The 14,708-nt window shown below is 44.8% G+C and overlaps 1 protein-coding gene across 1 annotated transcript in view; it reads left to right on the forward strand.

The window, feature by feature from the left end:
* Positions 1 to 14,708, forward strand: part of MAPK4 (mitogen-activated protein kinase 4) — a 514,768-nt gene that overhangs the window by 149,954 nt on the left and 350,106 nt on the right. The gene's annotated exons all lie outside the window — the stretch shown is intronic.

A 14,708-nucleotide genomic window follows, 5' to 3' on the forward strand; every position in this document is an offset into this window, starting at 1 on the left:
TCCTTGTCAGGGGGCGTATGTGCTTAGATGAAAATATGGAGGTCGTAATCACACGGCAGCTTCCACCCGGCAGAAGTGTGTACGGCTGAGGCGATCTAATATGCAAACTCCAGTAACCAGTCAGAGCCTCCAGGAATACCAGATTATAAAAGTGAAATAGATCAAGAATTGAAGAATCCAGATATAAAAAAAATAGTATGGTAACGCCCAAATGTTGAGTGTCTTTCTAAACAATGTGATCTACATATCATTGCATGTAGAGACACTTTTTTGTTCGTTTCCTTTAGTATCCCTATATATATATATATATATATATATATATATATATATGTATATGTATATATATATATATATATATATATGTATATATGTATATATATATATATATATATATGTATATATATATATATATATATATATATATATATATATATATATATATATATATATGTAATTTTTTATTTTTTTCATAGCCTGCAGCAGGCATGACAAGAGAGCTTGCAAAGCTGGAACATAAAATATAATAACTAGTTGTGGCTAAACCTTCTTGGTATTCGTGCACCCTTTCCTTCCTACCCCTTTGCAAGGCCCGTAGCATTTTCTAGCAATTATGCAGTGCTTCATACACCTGCCCTCGTGGTTATGAAGCGTTTTCATTTGCCTTGAGTTGGTGGGCGCACCTTGGAAAGCACGATTGAAAAGGTTGTTGGCTTTAGATTGGCTACATGTTGGGTGGAGTGCGTGAGGTTTGAAAAAATCATAGAAGCAAGGTGCAGCCGCCTTTTTTGCGCATAAGCATGAGATCATGCATAAAGTGTGTAAATAGACACAGTCGCATAGGCAGGTGCTTACCATCTTATCATGAGGAGAAACCACCTTTGATGTGCAACAGAGGGGTTCACCGGGATATAGACTATAAGGAGTTCACCAACCAGGACTGGTAGACGTTCAACCCCCTGGAGGCTGAGTTATGCACCGAGGAGACCAAATGGAGAGAAGCATTGGAAATCCACCAAGGGGGTTCTATATAAAGTCCGCCAAGGAGCTACAGAGTTCCAGCTTGCTGGTAAGCCACTAAGGGAGGGCAACCCATTTAAGCACAGGTCAGCCACCACAGGAGTATGGTATGGTGTCTGCCTCGGAGCGGAGGCTGCCAATTCCACTGGGGGGTGCTAGTAAGCCACCAAGGGAGTACTAAATGGGTCCCATCCAGGAGCGACACGGGCCAGACCCATTGGAGCACTAGTAAGCCACCAAGGAAGTACTATATAAACTTCACTCAAGAGTGACAATGGCCCAACCTACTAGAGGCACTGGTAAGTCACCAAAGGAGTACTATACAAAGCTCACCCAGAATTGACTGTGGCCCGACCGAAAAGCGGCACTGGTAAGCCACCAAGGAGTACTGTAAGAAATGTGGTTATTAGTTGAGCGGTGTGGGGGCCCCACTTAAATAATAGTAAGGATTATACAGTAGCACACATGGAACTCATTTTATACATTTTCTAAATACTACAAAAAAATAACTGTTGTTGCTTGATACAGCGAAAAATCAACATACTATTAAGGTTTCAGCCATCACAAAGGTATTTATTGATCTTTGTAGGACGTAATTAAAAATAAATAAACAGATGTGCAACCCACGTGATTTACCATAACCAAATAAAAACTTGAATTAGTGAACAAGGTCCATGGTATATTGGTTTACCAAATGACCATGTAATACATTCTTCATGGGTAATGCAATGGTACTATTTTGAAATCGCGTAGTGTTGTAGGTCATCAATGGTTTATTTGTGAAAATATTGACTGCGTTTCTTCCCTTTGAGAAATTAGAGGGTCTCTTCAGGACAGAGAATAACCTGGGGAAATTTGCCCCTAAGGATACTGGGAGTAAAAACTGAAGAGAGCAAACTCCCTCTCCGAAAGTGAAAATTGACACTGTATGCGCTCACCAACAATATTCAAATGTACTTACGGGACAATGGGCGTAATTGATATTCAAGAATACGCACTACTGTGTATGTTAACAAGTGACTCTGCAATGGGAGTGCAAAGAAAAATGATGTGGCCTGATAGACTGTCAATGTCCTCCAGGACCTTTAGGGCCAACCTTAGGGGTGATTTTTAAGTCTTAAAAAGGAACATATAGGCCTTAGGGTTATTTTACTATGTCAAAATGGCATTTTAAAATTGCACTACAGTCTGCAGTGGCAGGGCTAAGACATGTTTACTAAGCAAATGTTTTATAGTGCTACTTCCGTGGGTTGGACAATGAGTGCTGCCGCCCACTACTATAATTTAATTTACAGGCCCTGGGTACATGTAGCGCCTTTTACTAGGAACTCATAAGTACATCAAATTTAAAAATCTGGTGTATACCAGTTTTACCTTGCTTAAGAGAGAGAGAAGCAACTTACCACTGATTAGCTGCAGTAAAGTGCGTAGAGCCCTAAAAGCCGATGAGAACGAGTTCAGCACAGGAAGGCACAAATCTGGTGTGACCTTGCAGAAAGGGCCAGGTACAGTAAGTAGTAAATAGGGTCCACCCAGGAGTGACAGTGGCCCTGCCCACTGGATGCACAGGAAAGCCAGGCAAGAAGTGTATATGGAGTCTACCTACTGCAACAGAGGTCCAATCCAATTGAGGCACTAGTACGCCAGTAAGGGAGAACTATATGGAGCCTGCCCAAGAGTGACAGTGGCCTGGCCCACTGGGGTCACTGGTAAGCTACCAAGAGAGTGCTCACACAGGAGCTACAGAAGCTCAACCCATTGTAGGCACTGGTAATCCAACAGTGGAGTACTTTATGGCATCTGCTGAGGAATGACTGGTTGAACATACTGGAGGCATTATCAAGCAACTAGGGTGTACTATATCGAGGACCCAGGAGCAGCAGAGGCTCTAATGCCCTGGGTGCCCATGTATGATTACCATACACAGTTTTAGAGTTTATGTGCCAACATTAAAAGTGCAACCCCTTGTATCAAAAGACACAGCTCTCTATGGAATCCTTCAGCTGTGGATTTCATGCACTCAATAGGACTGGGAGTTGCCAGTGAATTGTGTTTAAAACAAAATAAATTGGTGGTCTTGTAGGTTAAATGTTGATTACATTTCTAAAGAGAATAAGAAGTATCGGAGGTTCAGGGAGGATGATAAAGGGGGATAATAGAAGAGGTGTTTGCCCATTCCCAGCTGGCATAAACAGGGGAAAACACCACATAATTACCCCCTTGATCCATTTGCCATATACCTGGAACCTTGGCAGTATGTCTGGGAGGAGAACCAAGTAGGTTGTTGATGATTGTATTTCTTCAGAAGGTGGGTATAATTGTCTGAAAGGATTGGTGGAGTAGTGACATGATGCAGGCAACACATGGGAAGGCCCAACCCCTGCACATTCTACACTAGTTGAATCCAGCAATGAAGGCACGCTCACTGTATGTGTAATCTGGCATCCCAATTTGTGAACAGGTCTCTGGCCTTGGTGGAGGATTCTGCTGCTTACTGATGTCTTTTGTCCCACCCATCCGGCATTGTAGATGGCACAGAAGAGGTGAATCCCATTGCAAGTGGGTTGGCAGGGCTAAGAAGGGAGGTAAGGTTCCTGTACCGATGCTAGCTACAAATAGAAAAGCCCAGGCCCTGAGGCAGAAAGAACTAATGGGGGATAGACACAGGGAAGCAAACAAACGAACACAGGTAAAATCTGCAAATGAAAACAAGGAGCAAAATAATGCATAAACAGGCTCAAAAAGCACTGATTCCTCTGAATTGTGCTACTCTATGAGTGACAATAGCCCAGCCCGTTGAAGGCACTGGCTAGACACATAACGAATGCTTTAAGGAGTATCAAATAGTGCAGAGGACTAAGCCACTGGAGGTACTGGTAAGTCACCAAGGATATATATGAAGCCCATGCAAGAGTGACAGAGGCCTAAGCCACTGGAGGCAGGGGTAACTCGCCAAGGGGGCATTATACATAGTCTACCTTGAAGTGGTAAGGCCAGCTCTCCAGAGACACTGGTAAGCTATCCAGGGGTATCACACAAAGCGAGGTGAGCCAGAAGCCGGACACACTGGCGGGCCACCACAGAATTACTATTTAGTGTTCTCCTGGAGCGACAGAGGCCCAACCCTCTACCAGACTCTTGCACAGTTAATAATTTGTTAACACATTTTTGCTTACAATCACATAATATGGTAGTGCATGATTAATGACTAAATACTGTGCGAAAGGTGCACACTTTGTGAAGAAAGCATCTCAGGCCTGTGAGGGAGTCTTCTGCTGCTCAGGAATGTCTTCTTGCCTGCTCTGGCTTGTAAGTGACGGAATTCATAACAACAGTGAGGGCAAAGTTTCTGGGACAACTCAATTTTTGGCATTTCTTAACATCCCATACAACGAGCCACCCTGGCAAATAGAGGAATTGAAGAGTAGATAATTAGTGTTTACCATGATGTCCATATGTGGGACGTTCCAAGCAAATATAACTCAGTGACTTTCAAGATCATGGCAGGGGGCCTCTTGGGCTCTGTTGTCAGAGCTGTGGCTGATTGTCTAAATCAATCCTGGGTCTGTGATGTGATTACATTCATAGTTCTGTATCTGTGAAAGTTGAGCATTAGGAGCAGCCTAAGAGTGTGAATTAATTTCTAACTCTCATTGGTGCCTGGACTTGCTTTGCATTCCTATCCGAGGCTGAATGATTTTGAGTTCATGGACAATGTTTATTTATTTACTTATTAAAGTTATTTCTTTGTAGTGCTGATCTAGACACATGGGCAGCGGTGCGCTTCTCCAGTGCTGTATATTGAATCTGTAGACAAGTTAATGATGCCCTGAGTATGTGTTCATGTTTACCATAAATATGAGCTCGAAGAATGTCAAAAATAAGATTAGACATTATTTTGGCAGATCATATTCTTGGCATAGGATGACAAGCAGTGCAAGCTACTTTTAGGGCCAAATGAATCATGAATGTCTATGAGAAAATGTTTTAGTAACAATTGGGCTTAGTTCCCACCACAGGATTCCTTTTCTGAAACCCAGCTTACGCTAACATACACATAATGCGCTGTTTTGCACTACAATGGGTATTTTGCTGGAGTCTGAACAAATTCTGCATTAACATGTAGTCTTGTTTTAAAAGAAAATAAAAATCGGGTATGAACTCAGAGGGCCCGATGTGCGACCATTTGATTTTGCGCATCACAATTTGCGAGTTGCAAATTGCGTGGCGCAAAATCAGATGTACAACAGTGTGTTTAACACTGTTTGCAATGGCCAAAGTGGTTGTAAATTGCGAGGCTCAATAATAATAAAGAGCCTCTCGCAATTTGCGAGCCCATTGGGAATGACAGGCCCTCCTAGAGATGATGGTACAATAGAATCGGCAACTACCCTGCCAGGGTTGATTTCACGGTCCCCCAGGGGATCCTTGGTTATCAACAGGGGGTGACAAAAATATATATGTATCAGAGCCAAGTACACATCACACAATGTTCATTTTACTTTAAAAAAGAAAAAGAGTTTATTTATTATTTTTTGGGGATAAACTTATCTGAATCAGTGGAGAAGTGTGGCTCAATGGTTAGAGCGGCAGACCTTGATGCAGAGGTCAGGCCCGGGACCAGGGTTCAATTCCCCGCCTCGGCGGGTCTTGGGCTAAAAAATTCCCCGGACCTGATAATTCTCGCCTCGGTGCCTATTCCAATCATGGAGTCCCACTCTGCAACTCTGGGCAATAGCTTGCTTAATCTCCACAACGGCCCCCACAACGCTAAGGATGCCTGGCCTCCACCTTGGGGGTGCCCAGGAGTGGACGCCTCACAGGGAAAGCCAGGATGGGTTCCACAGCGGTATTCGTACAAGCGCCTTGAGACCCTTGCGGGTGAGTAGTGCGCTATAAAAGTATTAATTTAATCATTTGGACTGACAGGGGATGATGGCCTGCTGGGCTCAGCAGATCACCATGTCTAGGACGGTTTTTAAATAAAGCAGTTTTTTTTAAATGCAGCCCGTTTTCGTTTAATGTTTTTAAGGTCAGGCAGTGATCCCTGAGACCACTGCCTGCCCTTAAAATATAATTTCGTATGCATTTGCAAAGGGGAAGGGGTCCACTGGGGACCCCGTCCGATTTGCGAATGCCTTACCACCTACTTGAAGTAGGTGGTAATTGCAAGTGTTTTGCGAACGCGCCTTCCAAATAGCGATTCTCTAAACACTTTTTTGCGAGTCGCAATTCATTTGCGACTTGCAAAATTGTGTCGGTACATGGCCATGACAATTTTAGCATGCGCAAACGGGTCGCTAACCCGTTTGCGCATGCTAAAATTGCTCGTACATCTGGCCCTAAGTCTTTTTCTATGACTATGAGCGCTTGTTATTGTAATGTGACTTCTGAGGCTTCAGACTGATATAATATGTTATCATGCTATTTGTATGCCCACATGTATGTGCCATTTGTATTGCAGAAACGGAACTAAAGAGCAGAAGAGGGTTGTGCAGGGTCTAAGGCAGAGATACTGTCAGAGAGTGAATCTAGGAAGGTTGTCCTGGGTTCTGAGAGGGAAGGCGGACTGCTTTCTGAGTCTTGATGTAACATTCTTTAAATGTGTGTCTTCGGTTCATTCCAAAATCGAATAGGTTTATGGAAGACCCTGATGGGGACAGGGATGTCGTTCCAGAACCTTAGTGCATAGATGGAGAAGGCTTGTCTATTTGTCTGTCTTTCTTGCACTTCTTCACGCACAATCTGATGGTGTCTTCGCTGCGGGCGTGCTAAGTCACCAGCCATGGTGAGCTTTTCAACCAGATGGGCAGTGATACCAGTCAATATGGCTTTAAAGATTTTATTTTATTTTATTTAAAGTTTTATAGAGCATGAACGTGACCCGTTAGGGTATCAGAGCGCTTTACAGGGAAAACACTTTGCATACAGGTTTCAAAAAAGCAAAAACATGGATAGGGATAGAGGGAAGTGACTACATTAGAACATAATCAGAGTATACACAATAATCAGGGGGGTTACAAGTCAGCAAAATGCAATGAAAGCCAGCAGTTACATATGCGGGGTGACGCGCCAGCAATGTGCAGAGAGAGTCCACAATTACATATGCAGGAATAATAAATCAGTACAGAGAATAGGAGCAACCAAGCAGACAAGAGCTATTTCAGAATAACCAGAGCACTGCCGCGGAGCAGAGTGCACAATGAAAGAAAGTGAAGGGAGGAATTTGCTCATTAGGAATGTTTTAGCTCCCTTCTTGAAGGTTGGCAAATAAAGGATTCTTCTGATGGAGGACGGCAGCGAGTTCCATGTTCTGGGTGCGGCCCCTGAGAAGGCACAGTTATAGGTTTTATCCATACGGAAGCGGGGTGGTTGGAGCACAAGGTCTCTGGTGGATCTTAAGTTTCTGATTGCCCCGGATACCAAGAGTTTCTCTGCAAGATATGCAGGGGAATTTGTGTATATTGCTTTGTGCGTGATACAAGCCAGTTTGAGCTGGACTCTGGCTTCAAAGGGGAGCCAGTTCAACGCCTTCAGATATGTGGAGATGTGGTCACATTTTTTTGAGCCTGTTAAGAGTCTTGCATTGAGGCAGGCTTTCAGGGGGACTGTTGAGATCTTGGGTAGGCCTGATAGGGTTGAGCAGCCGTATTCAATCCTAGAGATAACTAACACCTGGGCTGGGTTTTTTAGGTCTGGAGCTTCAAGGAAGGGTTTTAGTTTTTTCAAATAGCTCTGGTGAAACTTGGCAGTTTTGGTCATCGAGTTGATGTGGTCACGCATCTTCAGTTGGCTGTCCAGGGTTATGCCGAGAGATTTGGATGATTCCACTATGGTCGGTGTGCAATTAAGTGCTGTGATCGAGTTGGTCCAATCCAGGATGTCAGTGTTTTTTGGGGGGAAGATGAGAAGGAACACAGTTTTTTGTGCATTCAGCTTGAGCTGGTTGCTGGCGAGCCATTGAACCGTTAACTTCAGAGCCTCCTTCAAACAGATGATCTCCTCTAGGGATGAGATTTTGATATAGATCTGGGTATCGTCGGCGTACATGTGGAAGGAAATGTTAGCAGAGTATTTCAGCTAGCGGTTCGAGGTAGAGATTGAAGAGGGTAGGGGACAGAGTTGAGCCTTGAGGGACACCGATTGTTTTCAGGGAGGGAGCAGATAGGTTGCTGTTAACTAAGAATCTCTGGGAGCGCTTCCGGAGGAAGGAACCAAACCATTTGATGACAGTACCTCCTATTCCCTTCCTGTGTTCAAGGCGTTCAAGTAGTTTCTCGTGGTTGACTGTTTCAAATACAGAGGATAAATCCAGTAGGATTAAGAGACAGGTTTTGCCTTGGTCAAGAGCTTACAAAGCATCGTCTACAATGTGAAGAATAGTTTTGCGGTGCTGTGCCCAGGCCTGAAACCAGATTGGAATTCACCTAATAGGTTAGCGATGTGTTGGCTCAGTTGAAGTTGCACACATTTCTCCAGCACTTTAACAAGGAGTGGAATATTGCATATAGGTCTGAAGCTGTCTAGAATAGCAGGATTCAGAGTGGGGTTTTTTAGGATGGCAATGACTTGCCCGGTTTTTAGGGAGTCAGGTATGGAGCCTTGAAGAAGGGAGGCGTTGATCCAAATAGGAATGATGAATGGGGAGGTCGCTGCCAGGCAGTTGGAGGCAGTGGGTCATTGAAGTGGCTATTCGGTTTTAAGGAGGATAGAATTTTCGAGATGGAGAGGTCGTCATAAGCTTTGAAGTTGGACCAGTGAGCTTGGGTTTTGAGTGTTACCGGGGTGGATGAGCAGAGGGATGGGTCCCGGCAGGAGGAGGTGGGAAGTTTGAGGCAGCATTAAGTTTGTTTTCTAGGGAGTTAATTTTGGCTGTAAAGAAGGAGGAGAACTCCTCACAGGTTATTAGGGATTTTGTAGTTTCTTTGGAGGTTTTGGCTAGTTTATTTGATTGGAGTTTGACCATTTCAAAGAGCTTGCGGAGTCTGTTTTTAGCGTTATTCAGTTCGGACGTGAAGAACTCTTTTTTGGATTTGAGGATGTTTCTGTTATATGAGTTTCTGGTCTGTTGGAGACGTTTTAGTTGGGAGACTGAGGGGTGCTGTCTCCAGTTTCTTTCTGTTAGCTGGAGAACTCTCCTTTTATTATTGAGGGATCCATTGAACCAGGGATTTCTGTCTTTGATTAGGGATCTTTTTAGCTCTAACAGGGCAAGATCATCAATAATGTTCGACATAGTCGAGTTGTAGGGCTCTGTGAGGTAGTTGACATTGGGAAGATTTGGAGGGGGGTGTAAGTCATTCTTGCAACAAGCAGTCAGCTTCTCGAGGTCGAGGCTCTTAATGTCTCTGAGCCAGCGTTTCGGTTTCACAGGTTGCCCTGGTCTCTTCATGAGTTGGCCAGGTATCAAGAAGGTAATTGCATGGTGGTCTGACCAGTCGCACGGGACATTTGCGTTAAGCCTGAATGCCAATGGCTTTGCAATGATCTAATCCAGCATGGAACGTTTTGTGTGAGTTGGTAGAGTGCAGGCTTGAGTAAGTGATTGGTCAACAAGGAAGGCTTTGACTGCATTGACCTGAGACTCTTTGGGGTCATTCCAGTGCAGATTAAAGTCACCAACGAAAATGTCATTGGAGTGGTGGGAAGCCTTAGCAGTAATGATTTCCATGAGGTGATCAATGAAAGAGTCGTTCTTGCCGGAGGGGTGGTAGAAGATATGCAGTTTGCAAAACTGAGTAGTGTTAATACCAATGGAGAGAGCAAGATATTCTCAGGAATCAGTGGGGTTAGAATGCAGTTCAGTGACGAGGAGGTCTGAGCGATAGATACAGGCAAAGCCTCCCCCTTTTTAATTTGTCTGTCAAACCTAACAATGATGTAGTTTGGCGGGACCAGTAAATCTAGGTAGGGTGATGAAGATTAATTGAGCTGTGACTCGGTTAGGATAGCTACGTCAGTTTTTTGGCTCAGGATGAGGGTGCCAAAGTCGGATTCATGCTTCACTGCTGATCGGCAGTTGAGTAGGAGGCCAGAGAATGTAGCTGCGGGGCAAGTGTTGGAAGGAAGGAAGGATAGGAGTACTTGCGTTAAGTTGTTGCTGTTTACTCCTCTGTTATGGAGAGAAGATGATCTATTAGTGCTGATGGAGACTGTCAGGATTAAGTAATCAACTTTCTTGTCTGGAGGACGGAGGGCGTCGAGGGAGGTTTGGTAAGATAAGAGGAGGGCTAGGGTTTCATCCTCCGAGAGGTAGTTGGGATGTTTGCGAGGGTGAAGGTGTCTGTTTTTTCCAGCGGCATGGGTTGGAGGGAAAGCATGGTGAGCGGGGGAAGGACTGAGTTATGGGAAGGCTTAAGAATAGCGATAGAGTGTTCAGTGAGGTGAAGGATGTTCTTCAACTCCAGTATGGAATTCTGGATGCTCTAAGCTATGTTGGATGCTCTCATGTTCAGGGTTTCAAGGTCATAAGGTGAAGGTAGAACTTGCGGGAAGGGAGCCTGTGGATCAGGACAGAATCTGGTGGGATGAGCGGGAGGCCTGGTGGAGGAGCTCGAACACCCTAAGGCTAGGTTTGTGGGAGGAGGGGTGTGAGGATGGCTAGGCGAGCTCCGAGGGGTGGTCAGGGGGCTGTTGAGGCGGGTGAGGCTCAGAGGGGTGGTCATGTAGCTGTTGGGATTTATACTGAAAACTAATTCCTACAGATGAGGTAATGAATAACATATAAATGATACTGATGCATCTAGATTCAACTTTTCTTTGCATCAATTCAATAAGCCACACATATGAACCTGTATAATAAATTCCACGTCATTTATTATAAAAACAATTCAATTGTTCATATAATGGTATCAGGTTGCGCTCAAGAGGATAAGTGAAAAAGATAAAGTAGTGTTGTGGGAAAGTAAGAAGGTGATTCAAGACTTGAAGAAGGACATTACAACATTTCAATTACTGATAATGAAGATCAGTTTTCCAAAAACCTGTCCATAAACAATTTACATGTCAATCTGTAAATTTTTGTCTGCATTCAATACATTTTTGTACAGTCTTGCTGGTATGATAAGGTGAGTAGTAGGTACAGGTTTTGATCAAGGTAGGGGCGTCGACGTTTCAACTCGACTATGCAATGTGGAAATTGGACCCTTTGCTGTGAGTCTTCATCAGGACCGTAAGTGTGCAACCCAAACCTGCAGCCCAGCTTTGTCTTGGAGCTGATGTGAGCAGTCGATCCATTACGCTGATGCCGCCAACAAGATAAGGGGCATCCGCTCAACGTTTGAAATTGATGTTTCGCAATTTTGGTGATGTGTACACAGCACACCGGATTAACCGCTTAGAGGCGATCTTGGACCTCCAGGCACCTCTAATGGATTACCTGTTTTAGCCAGGCTTGGCTAAAACAGGTAATCCTGTTTTACAGGTAAAGAAGAGAGGATGTTAAACTAAGCAAGAGGAAGGAAATGGAGCGAGAAAGGGAGAACAGCAGGTGAGTAAGATAGCGGTGGGCGATATTTAGTACAAAAACAGTCCGGACAAAGTTTGTCCACAGCACAGTTTAATGGACAAAGAACGTTAGGCAGTAGTAGTGATTGTATTAGTTCCCTGCTTCACCCTGTTTAACCACCTGCCCCCTGCGATCCGCACTGCTGTTCCCGCCCATCTCCTGTGCACTTCACTCCTGCCAGCAGAGGAAACAAGTGTTCCCTATTTCCGCAGGCCATGTCAGCTCTTGGGCGCGAGCCTGTTTGCCAGATGAGAGTGTTTATCCTCTATCTACATACTTATAAGGTCCCAAAGGCAAAACCGAATGCATTGTTGACGTCCGTAAACCATAGAGAGGGGGCGAAGGAGCTCATTCTAGGACAAGTGAGGCAGTGGAGGGACTGATTCACTGACATAGTTTGCAAACTGTAACCCCTGCGTCCAATGAAGAAATCGGAAGCCGCTGTGATCCTCGCCTCTCCAGTAGCCACTGCTCTGAGGCGTTTGATAACTTGTATTAGCTCACGCCTGCCAAGGCAGGAGGACTATTTTGAAAGGTGTCTGCACTTCAAACAGAGCCTTTGTAGAAAAGAGATGTTGTTTCGTAATGTATATGTTTACCAATGTGACAGCAGAAACAACACAACAATGAGAGGGGTGTGGGTCAAAGAGGGGGAAGTGAGATGGAGTATGTGCCAGAGGGGCGGAGATAGGGAGGGGGTACAGAGAGGCAGAGGGGTAAAGGCGAGAAAGAGAGTCGGAGGGAGAGACAGAGATGGGGAGAGAGTGAGAAAAGAGACAGATGATGTGAGAGATTGAGAGAGGAAGGGGCAGACAATGTATGTGGGGAGAACAACAAGAATAATAATTCTTTATTTGATTTAAAACAAATCATAAAAGGGTGGACTTACCACCATGCAAGAGATATTTACATCATAAAAACAACACAGAATAAATTTTGAGTCGAGTTGAAAATTAATAACATGCTCTGAAAAAGTAGCAGAAAAAAAAAAAAAGGTCTAAGAAGAGAAAAAAAAGTATAAAAGAATAATGGTTATTCAAACAAGAGGCTCGTTATCATTAACTCGTGCCGCGTAAAAGCAACCATTGGAAAGAAGGGAGGAAGAGTCTGTGGTCTGCCAAAGCCTGACCTATTGTCCAGGAACCTCTTCAGATGGTGCCCTTTTTTTCCAGCTCTATGGCGGCAAGGTTCAAAAATTTTAAGGTTTTGCATGATAGTTCTATCCAACAACCGCTTAGGCATCTTATCACCGCCGCCCTGCAAGTTCTCACCTGGGCTTCTCTTAAGGGAGATTTTGGAGTGCCGGGCATATACATATGAGGTGCAGTAAAGACTCTGCACCGTTGCCGCATAGGCGGCAATCAGGAGTTGCCCACTGCCGTTGCCATTTGGGAGTGAGGTCTTTGGACGAGAAGCAGCCCAACCTTAGAAGGCTTAGTTTCCTTTTATAGTGGTCCCTAAAGCATTCTTTCAAATAATCCTGTGGTTTTAGGTGGGTATATGACGGCAAGACGATCCAGGCATGGCTTTTGCCAGCCACTGCTGCTTTGTCCATGAATAGTGATGATTGTTTGACAGCTTTCTTGGTTAGCAGTTTGAAGGCAGAATATGTCATGGGCAGACGCCAAGATTCATCTAGTTTTAATGCCTCCAGCGCTTGCCTCAAGATCTTGTATATTGAATCTGGCTGCCCGGCCTGTTTTTCAACTTCTAACCAGCAAAGGTGGGCCAGGGATTCCTCTTCTGCCTCCCTCATGCGCCAATAATATTTAACGAGTGCTCCTTGTCTTGCTGGGAGCTGGTTAGTGAGACCGTACTCCAAACGAATTTGGGCTTGCGAGATGTGTCTCGGAATTGAAAAAAGAGTTTTGAACAGCCTAGATTGGGCGAGATTTAACGCTGTAGCGTCCCGGGTTGCCAGTAGTTCGGAACCGTATGTCAATGATGGCAAAAATTTGGCAGTTACGATGTTGAGAATGTGGCCGGTAGAATGACCTTTTAATTGCTTTTGGACTATTTTAAAGGCAAATTGGAGCTGCTTTGCTTTGGTTTCCCCCTGGTCTTGGTGCAGAACAACAAGACATAATGAATCAAGGAGAGAATAAGACAGTGCGAGGGAGAAGGAGAGAACAGAGAGCGAGAGAGAGAGGAAGAGAGAGAGCAAGAGACTTAAATGGAGAAGCAGGCAGAAAGAACGAGACAGACAGAAAGGAAGGAAGAAAGAGCAAGAGAGAGAGAGAGTGATGGGTGGAAAGAGAGAGAGGGGGAGAGAGGCAGACAGAAAGGAAGGGAGGGTGAGAGACAGTACTCAGCACTTAACGTTGCTTCTGAGATGCCTCTGGGGTAAGGAGGAATGTAGCTGGGACTGAATGTGCCTTCCACACTCCACATCCTCGCTGCAGAAGACCTCTCAGTACATTTCATATTCCACACTGCTTTCTCTGGCCCAAAATGGTGCTGAATTTAAGAGTATGTGAATGCATGTACTTACACATGGTATCTCACCTTAGACATTCATCCACCAGGGTGGTGCACATGCCTCGCCTCGCTGTTTGTGGCCCGGCGGCTTGCTACCACCCAGAAACTGGCTGTGACCCCACTGCCTTGGTACATGGTCTATGGGGTCCCTGTCAGCCGCTTTCACCTTAAAAACGATGTGTCAGAGACTGCTGTGTGGAGACGAGCAGAGGTGTGTAACACAAAATCCACACCACTGAACTTTAAACGAGTTACAAGTCACCTCAAGCAGCACTAGGAGATACTAACCGCTGAGGTCATGGACAGGAAATGGGGCTCAACTTTAACTTGCTCTCTCAAAAAGAAGTGCTTCGAAGTACTCCCGCTGCTCTGTAATGCATTATCTTCGCCGTAAGAGTTGCTGCTTTCACCTTAAAAATGATGCGTCCGATGCTGCTGTGTGGAGATGAGCAGAGGTGTGTAACACAAAATCCACACCGCTGCACTTTAAACAGGTCAGGAGTCACCAGAACCAGCACTAGGAGCCACTAACCGCTGGGGTCACGGACAGGAAACGGGGCTTAACATTACTTTGCTCTCTCTAAAAGAAGTGCTTCAAAGCACTCCCGCTGCTCTGTAATCACACGCACGCCTTGTGCTTAAACGCCGTGAGCAAAAGACATGCCGTACGCATGCACATCTCGTGTCAGGGTAGGCATGGCAAACA

Source organism: Lissotriton vulgaris, chromosome 3_1 (assembly GCF_964263255.1).
Source record: "Lissotriton vulgaris chromosome 3_1, aLisVul1.2, whole genome shotgun sequence".
NCBI classification, from domain to species: Eukaryota; Metazoa; Chordata; class Amphibia; order Caudata; family Salamandridae; genus Lissotriton; species Lissotriton vulgaris.